Source organism: Lolium rigidum, chromosome 5 (genome assembly GCF_022539505.1).
Source record: "Lolium rigidum isolate FL_2022 chromosome 5, APGP_CSIRO_Lrig_0.1, whole genome shotgun sequence".
NCBI lineage: Eukaryota > Viridiplantae > Streptophyta > Magnoliopsida > Poales > Poaceae > Lolium > Lolium rigidum.
The window spans coordinates 165,798,994-165,808,407 of record NC_061512.1 but is presented as its reverse complement, the minus strand read 5'-3'; the positions used below and the strand labels follow the sequence as shown (position 1 = coordinate 165,808,407).

Genomic DNA, 9,414 nt, shown 5'->3' with positions numbered 1-9,414 from the left:
GCCAAAAGAAGAAGAAAAAATTACATAAAAAGAAAAAGTCCCGCTACGGTATTCCAGCCCTAGCCGCAACAGTACATCAACCACCAAGACAACACTTGAATTTCAGACTCTCCAAAAGCGACGTCTCCAAGAAGATAACAATGCACAAGCACCGTCGTCGCCTGATCAAAAGATTTTAGGTTTTCACCATGAAGATAGTACCCGCTCTCAAAACAATGCCTCCAACAAGATCATTGCTAGGCATAACCAATTAAGACCAGACCTTGAATTTTCATCCTGAAAGGTAAGACTCTGAACTTCACTTGTACTGTCGCCCCACTTGCATATTGCTGCTGCAAAACCCAGAATATCAAGCAAGTCCCTCAACAGCGCAAAAACTTGAACCTCCTTTGCTAGTTCTCCAGTTCGGTCTTCATGGTATTCTCCACCTCTAACTTCGCCATGGAGCAAATGTTTCCATATGGCAAGAAAGAACAGAGCTTCGCGGCGCTCCCTCCAGAACCAAACGGCCAGAATAAAAACATGGGTGCACCTGACCGAATACCACCGATCCAGCAAACTCTAGGCATAAAAAGCGCTATTACATTCACCGGCGACGCTTTCCGGAACACACCACTCCGGCTAGATCAAGAGGGACTGGCCTCAGGAAGATCTCCATCATCGCACAAGAAAAACCCTAGGACCGCTACCTTTATTCATGCCTGGCCAGCAGCCCCCACACCATTAGCTGGCCGCGGTAAAGACGAGCAAGCATGGATCTGCCAACGGTTGCGGGGCAACGAACAACGGGTAGCAGCAGACCTGCAAAGGAACAGCAGCAGCGCCACCCCCGCAATCGCCGGCTACAGCCATCGTCGTCCTTGCCGAGGCGAGCAGGAGCAGCTGCGGCCCTCCAGGACCAGGTGCGTGCATCACGAGGATGCCACCGAGTGCGCGCCCCGCCGTCGAGCCGAGACCGCAGCGGCAATGGACTTCTAGGCCCAGAACAGGGCCAAGCCTTGACTGATGGTGGAGACACCTGCATATAGCGTTCAGGTACGCCGGTATGTGGATGTTCACCAGGCCCTCACGGTTCATGACGGTGTCCGCGACCCCAGCACTCACCTCCTCTCAGCCGCATCATTGGAGTCCCCTGAGCCTCAGCCATCCCAGCTTCACCTTGCTGCTCATCGCGTCCCCAAACCAGCCTCCTTCTCCATTGACTCCGGCACCACCAAGCTGTGGTACCCATCTAGACATTCTTAGAACAAAACTTTGAATTTAAATTGTTTTGGAAAATCGATCATCTTAATTAACCTACCAAAGAACTCTCGAGGTGTGACCCAGATGAGAGAATGATGGAGTCATTGACAAAAAGTAATCCTCTTCTTGAAGTGGTTCACTGTCTGCGCCACTGAAACGATCAGTACATTTCTATTAGATCATACGGAGAAAAGATGATCGGCGGACTACTTACATTCAAATGAGAATGTTCACGTATGCTACTACATGATACTCCAATGATAAAATGGCATGAACAATTTAGCATCGCCACATCGCCCTCCATCATTATAACTAAGGCTCCGTTCGGAACGGAGGAAACGTATAGGAATTTTGCAAGTTTCAATTTCCCTGGAAAATTTCCCTTTGAGAGCACTCGGAACAAAGGAACAGCAGTCCCGATTCCTTTAGAGAAGGAAACATTTCATTTGCTTTACACGGGAGAGAAAACATCTACCTGGACCTTACTTTTTCACCTAGGCACGAGGCAACAACAAACTGCATTGGATAATCTCTGCTAAACACAATAGTATCGAGCAGACGGCTCAGCCTCCATGTCTCTTCATAAAGAAGAAACAAGATTCGTAAAATCATTGTAGCAAATAGTATCAACCACTTCAATATTTAATTTGCAGTATCAAACTATAACACAAAATAAAGTCAAATTTAGAGAATGACTTGGCCAGCTACAAATAAAAATCTACAGCTGGAATATGGTTCAAATCATCATCAACAAATATCTAGACGAAGGAGCTTGCAAATCATCCTCAAAATCTACAGCTAGAATATGGTCTAGAACTCTAGATATTTTAGATTTATGATGTTCCATGGGAAGCAAAAGTGAGAATCAAAACAACAGCTGGAACACCTGTACTTGGAAGATGAATTGTGGGGTAGAATGGAGAGGAGAGCGGTCAGCCACCATGGGAACCTGCGCTGCGGCCGCGATCCGGATCGAGCTCGGGGCAGATGAGGACTCCATTGTGGTCAACGTCTGCTGCCCTCCATCGCTGACATCCACCCCATGCTAGATCTCCGCCTAGAGCGTTTCCCCTCTCCTCCGCTAGTCCATTCACCACCTCTACATCTCCGCAGCCGGCTGCATAGACAGAGAGAGGAGAGGAGACGGGTGAGGGAGAGAGAGCAGATGTGGAGGGAGACAACTTAGAGAGAGAGAGAGAGGAGATGAGACAGGCGAGGAAGAGAGAGGCGTACCTGTGGGCGGCATCCATGGTCGCCGACGCTGTCGCCGACGCTGCCACCAATCCAGTCGCCGACGGAATCGACCGAGATATGGAGAAAAACCGACGGTGGCGGCTAGGGTTCTGGAGAGAGGAAGCGGGGGAGGAAGAGAAAGGAAGGAGGAGCTATGGATGGGAGTATGAAATTCTCTCCCCATGCGTACAGAGGGGGTCCGCCATGGCCGGCGAGACACTTCGCCACGCTCTTCCTCTCCACAGCAAAGCAGAAGGAAATGATACGTGAATAGACAATTTTACCCCCGGCGGGTTTGTGAAATCCCGGGATCAGCCACCGTGGGTGTGTCCATTTCAATACCCACACAAGACCATGTACACACAGTCGCTGATCAGCGGGCCCCGCGGAAAGCAGGCACTCACAATCAGTGGAGTGTTCGGACCATAGGAGCAGTGTCACGTTGTCGATCGGACGGTTCACAGCAGCCGATCGGAAAAACGGACGGCCTAAGCTCCGCCACGTCATCTGATCAGACGGTTAGAAATCAAGAGCTCTGGATAGCCGCCTCATGTTCCCGCAAGAATGTTCTAAAGAGATGACATCGCACTACCAGAGGCAATCGAGATAGTTTATCTCTTAAATTGTGTACTCGATTGCCCACTCGTTTTCACCGTTGGCTTCATTTTCCACGAGATTAGATCTCCTGCATGTCTATATGTTCTGATTTTCTTTGATTTGTATGTAGTTCAGCAGCTGGTTATAGCGGCATGTTTACAAGGTTATAGACATATTATAGCCACTTTCTTACTCGGTTTATAGTTACTTGGTGACCAACTGACTGAATGTCACCCCCTATCCACGTAGATTGTACACTAGTAGAAAACCTCTCATCCATCTAAGCCTTCAGTACCGGTTCCCTAACGAACCGGTACTAAAGGGGGCATTAATACCGGTTCCGTGCGTGGGACATCAATACCGGTTCGTCATGGACCTTTAATACCGGTTCGTAACACGAACCGGTATTAAAGGGTTTGGGCCCGATTTCCAGGCGGTGGTGGGGCCAGGGTTGCACCTTTAGTACCGGTTCGTGTAAGGAACCGGTACTAAAGGGTCTGTGCCCTATTTGAGCGCGCGGCAGCCCGAGCTCCCTGCATATTTCATTCTCACTTCTCCTCTCACATTTCCAAATATTTTGCACCTCTCACACTCCAATAATCTTTATTTTTCTCCACCATTTTAACAAGATTAACGGCATACATCTATCCAAGGGTTAGCAATATCATCCTTCCTTCCGGCGTTCCAAATTTAGCTCAGTTCTTTGGTAGTTTTAACTCGTACTATTTTTGTAGTGCAAGCAAGGTGTTCGATGAAATGCCTAAGTTAGTGATTTTATTTTTTTATATGCAATTTGAGCTGAAATTATGGTATGTTTTGTAGGTTTTAATTAGTATCATCCCCGTCCTTACCGCTGTCGATCGTCCCCTAGCCGGCACGGTACCACCTCGGTGAGCCCCTCTTTTTTTTTATAAAAAACAATTAGTTTTATGTGATGAACTTGAATATTAATTAAGTTGGTCACTCATATATCCATGATGTTGTGTATTTAATGATTTTTGATATACATATAAAATGCAGATGAGTCGACAATGGATGTACGGTGACCGGTGCCATCCCGAGTTCATTACTGGCATGCATTATTTTCTCAACGTGGCTGAGGCAAACAGGCGGTCGAATGGTTTCATATATTGTCCTTGTAGTTCCTGTAAGAATATGAAGGATTACTCTACCTCGAAGACCCTTCACGTCCACTCGCTGGAGAACGATTTCATGCCCAGCTATAATTGTTGGACCAAGCACGGAGAAAGAGGGGTTATATTGGAAGACAACGAAGAAGAAGAGGATAGTGACAACTATCCCTTATTCACCGAAGACGGTGGTAGTAGAATGGGGAAGACGAAGGCTGAAGAAGAGCCCATTTTCGATGAGCCGATTTTTGATGACCCGGATGACGATTTGGGTCGGGCCATTCTTGATGCGAAGATGAACTGCGGAAATGAAAAGGAGAGGTTGAAGTTGGAGAAAATGTTAGAGGATCACAACAAACTGTTGTACCCAAATTGCGAAAATGGTCGAGAAAAAGCTAGGTACCACGCTGGAATTGTCTGCGGTGGAAGGCAGAGAATGGTACTTCGACAAGGGATTTGAAAAGTTGCTGAAAATAATAAAGAAGATGCTTCCGGGGAAAACGTGTTGCCCTCTAGCACGTACTGAAGCAAAGAAGGTTGTCTGCCCTCTAGGATTAGAGGTGCGGAAGATACATGCATGCATCAATGACTGCATCCTCTACCGCGGGGAGTACGAGAATTTGAATGCATGCCCGGTATGTAGTGCATTGAGGTATAAGATCAGGCGAGATGACCACAGCGATGTTGAGGGTGAGTCCACCCCCGGAAGAGGGTTCTTGCGAAGGTGATGTGGTATGCTCCTATAATACCACGGTTGAAACGGTTCCCGGAACAAAGAGCATGCCAAGTTGTTGCGATGACACAAAGAGGACCGTAAGAAAGATGTGATGCTTGAGACACCCCGTCGACGGGTCGCAGTGGAGAAAAATCGACGAGAGAGTTCAAGTCATTTTCAGATGACGCAAGGAACTTAAGATTTGGTCTATGTACGGATGGCTTTAATCCTTTCGGGGAGCAGAGCTCCGGTCATAGCACCTGGCCGGTGACTCTATGTATCTATAACCTTCCTCCTTGGTTGTGCATGAAGCGAAAGTTCATTATGATGCCGGTGCTCATCCGGGGCCCGAAGCAACCCGACAACGACATTGATGTGTACACTGAGGCCATTGGTTGAAGAACTTTTAGAGTTGTGGCGTGACGAAGGTGTACCTGTGTGGGATGAGCACGAACAAAAGGAATTTAACCTACGAGCGTTGTTATTTGTAACCATCAATGATTGGCCTCGCTCTTGGTAACATTTCAGGGCGGTCAAACAAGGGTTACAATGCATGCACACACTTGTTTAGGTGAGAGCCGACGAGTAATTATTTGGGAAACAAGAATGTGTACACAGGGCATCGTCGATTTCTTCCAAAACAACATCACGTAAGAAAGAGAGGGAAGCATTTCGGAGGTGAGGCGAGATAACCGAACGAAGCCTACCCGCCCTCTCGGGGAAGTTATATATGATATGGTCAAGGATTTAAAAGTGATCTTTGGAAAGGGTCCCGGCGGACAATCTGTTCCGCATGATGTTGACGGACACGTACCCATGTGGAAGAAGAAGTCGATATTTTGGGAGCTACCCTACTCGGAAATTATTAGAGGTTCACTCTGCAATCGACGTGATGCACGTGACGAAAAATCTTTGCGTGAACCTCGCTAAACTTCTTGGGCGTGTATGGGAAGACAAAAGATACACCGGATGCACGGCAGGACCAAGCAAAGTATCCACGAAGGAAACAACCTGAATCCGGAGAAGTATCAAGGTCCCGCCGCCTACGCTCTTACCAAAGAGGAGAAGGAGATCTTTTTGAAGTCCTGAGTAGCATCAAGGTCCCGTCCGGCTTCTCGTCGAATATAAAGGGAATAATAAACATGTCGGAGAAAAAGTTTCAAAACCTAAAGTCTCATGACTGTCACGTGATTATGACACAATTACTTCGGTTGCATTGAGGGGCTTCTGCCGGAAAATGTTCGAGTACCCATTGTGAAGCTATGTGCGTTCCTCAATGCAATTTCTCGGAAGGTGATCAATCCACTTACTCTACAAAATTTACGAAGGATGTGGTCCAATGTCTAGTTAGCTTCGAGTTGGTGTTCCCACCATCCTTCTTCAATATTATGACACATCTCCTAGTTCACCTGGTCGAAGAGATTGGCGTTCTCGGTCCTGTATTTCTACACAACATGTTCCCCTTTGAGAGATTCATGGGAGTCTTAAATAAGTACGTTCATAACCGTGCTAGGCCAGAAGGAAGCATCTCCAAGGGCTATGGAACAGAGGAGGTCATTTAGTTTTGTGTTGACTTTATTCCTGACCTTAAGCCGATCGGTGTTCCTGAATCGCGCTATGAGGGGACACTGCGTGGAAAAGGCACGCTAGGAAAGAAATCAGCAACGTGTATGGACGGACATTCTTTCACTCAAGCACACTACACAGTTCTACATAATTCCATCTTGGTGGCTCCGTACAAAGAGGAACACAAGGAGATCTTACGCTCTAAATACCCGGAGCAACGTGAAGATTGGATTGATGGAGAACACATGAAGACTTTCGGCGGTTGGTTGCAAACACGTCTCATGAATGTCACCGATGACGAGCAGCTGTACTTGTTGGCCAAGCAACCATCTTCTACTATATCGACTTTTCAAGGGTACGAGATTAATGGGAACACATTTTACACTTTCGCCCAAGACAAATAGAGCACCAACCAAAACAGTGGTGTCCGCTTTGATGTAGAAGATGGCAATGGGAACAAGGTCACATATTATGGGTACATAGAGGAGATATGGGAACTTGACTATGGACCTAATTTCAAGGTCCCTTTGTTCCGGTGCAAATGGTTCAACCTGAAAGACGGGGTACATGTAGACCCGCAGTACGGAATGACTACAGTGGATTTCAAGAATCTAGGGTACGACACCGAACCATTCGTCCTAGCCAGTGAAGTGGCTCAGGTTTTTTATGTGAAGGATATGTCTAGCAAACCGAAAAAAAGAAAAGAAAGGCAAGAGGACACATCATACGATGAGCCAAAGCGGCACATAGTTCTTTCAGGAAAAAGAAACATCGTGGGAGTAGAGGACAAGACAGACATGTCGGAAGATTATAATAAGTTTGACGATATTCCACCCTTCAAGGTAAAAATTGACCCAAGCATCATCTTAAACAATGAAGATTGTCCATGGTTGCGTCGCAAGTAAGAAGAAAGGGAAACAGACGAAGAAAACTCGGAAGACTAGCTAGCTACATATAGGGATCATAACTTGTGTATCTCAATATGGAAATCACTTTTGTGTGATGATGTTACTGTATGTAAGATATTAACAATGGAGATGGTTGGCTTGTTTTACTAGTTAAGTAGCTTTCACGGGCTTGCAGGGAAATTTTTCCGAGGCGGAACTTCCGAATATGCCATATATAGGGCATGTGCACCAAGGGCATATTCGAGAAGTTCCGCCACGGAGATTTCCCAACCCTTTCCCCAACATTGTTAGAGGAGATGGAGTCTTTCACGGGCTTGCGGGGAAATTTTTCCGAGGCGGAACTTCCGAAGATGCCATAGGGCGTGTGCACCAAGGGCATCTTCGACAAGTTCCGCCACGGAGATTTCCCAACCCTTTCCCCAACATTGTTGAGCTGCTTGCCATGGCGTATCGATGTTCCTTTTATAGGCACGGCGCCGCTTCTACATTCTCTTCTTCCTCCGATAGGGCGTCGTGCGCTACATGCTTTATCTCATCGAGCAGGGCGTCCTTATCCTACCGACAGCTTTAGTACCGGTTGCACCCACCAGCCGGTACTAAAGGTTACCCACGCGTCCTTATCCCACCGACAGTTTTGTTACATGACAGAAAAACCACCTTTAGTACCGGTTGCACTCACCAGTCGGTACTAAAGGTTACCCACGCGTCCTTATCCCACCGACAGTTTTGTTACATGACAGAAAAACCACCTTTAGTACCGGTTGCACCCACCAGCCGGTACTAAAGGTTTCCCGCCTATTTTCTTCCCGCGCTTTCCACCGGTTCCCGCCTCTGTCTTCCCGCCATTTTTTAACTATATATATGTAGGCTTGGCCTCCATTTACATATCACATCTAGACTCATATCTGCAAACCTCATCATTCTCTCCCATGGCTTCCATCGTATCTCTAACCCCCGGGAGGCGGAGGCGCTTTGCGCCTCGAACTACCCCTGCCCGCCGGGCTACCGCGTCCCGACCGGCTGGTTGCTAAGCGTCGGAGGCGTACCGGTCCCTCCGAGTCCCTCTAGGTGTGGCGCGCGAGATGGCCATCACGAACCACTACTACTTCGAGCTCACGCCGCGAGCGGCGGCGGAATCCCCGATGGCATCCCGACTACAGCCCGACTAGGGAAAGCTTCTTCATCAATCGGCGTGAGAGGGCGCTTGCCGAGCACGAGGAGGGCGGCCCGCCTCCTCCGAACTTCAACGAGGCCGGCCGTCGGCTGTGGTGGCGCGGCCGGACTCTCCAGGGCGTCATGGCCTACCGTGGCCCCCGCCTGCGCTACCCTCAGTCCCAGCCCACGCGTGCTCACCCGCCGACGTTCGAGTACCGCGACCCCGATGCCAGCGACGATGATGACGGCGACTACGACGACTACAGTGGTGACTACTACAGGGCTAGGCACGAGTATGACTGAATGACTCCAACAGTAGAATTTGGCCATGTATCTTTAATTTTCAGTTAAGCTATGTACTTTTAATTCGAGTTCACTCGTAATAAAAAATTATTCCCGCCCTTTCTTTCCCGCCTTTTTCCGTCGTACGTGGAGGGAAAGTTTCCCGCGCGGACGGCGTCGTGGCAGGAGTAAAGAATAGAAATAGATAATATATAGAAAAGAATTAGAAAATATATAGAAAACAAATATAAAAAAGGATATAGAAAAGAAATAGAAAAGAAAACAAACAAAAAAAGAAAAAGAAATAGAAAACAAATAGAAAAGAAAAGAAATAGAAAATAAAAAGAAAAGAAAAGAAACACAAAAGAAAAGAAAAAAAACAGAAAAGAAAAGAAAGAAGAAACATAAAACAAAATAAATAGAAAAGAAATATAAAAGAAAAGAAACACAAAAGAAAGGGGAACGAAAATGAAAAGAAAAGAAATAGAAAATGAAAAGAAATATAAAATGAAAAGAAAAGAAATAGAAAATGAAAAGAAATAGAAAATGAACAGAAAAGAAAAGAAACACAAAATAAAAGAAAAAA

The 9,414-nt window shown here is 46.9% G+C and overlaps 1 long non-coding RNA gene across 2 annotated transcripts; it reads right to left on the bottom strand.

Annotated features, from left to right (window-relative positions):
- Nucleotides 1-998: 998 nt before the first annotated feature.
- LOC124658118 lies at nucleotides 999-2,200 on the bottom strand. Of its 2 annotated transcripts, XR_006989021.1 has the most exons (4): nucleotides 2,129-2,200; nucleotides 1,718-1,820; nucleotides 1,301-1,611; nucleotides 999-1,218 (listed from the first exon to the last, which is right to left on the bottom strand). It is a non-coding gene; the product is annotated as an uncharacterized LOC124658118 (long non-coding RNA). The 2 variants fall into 2 exon arrangements; XR_006989020.1 differs by having other exon boundaries at nucleotides 1,301-1,820.
- Nucleotides 2,201-9,414: the final 7,214 nt, after the last annotated feature.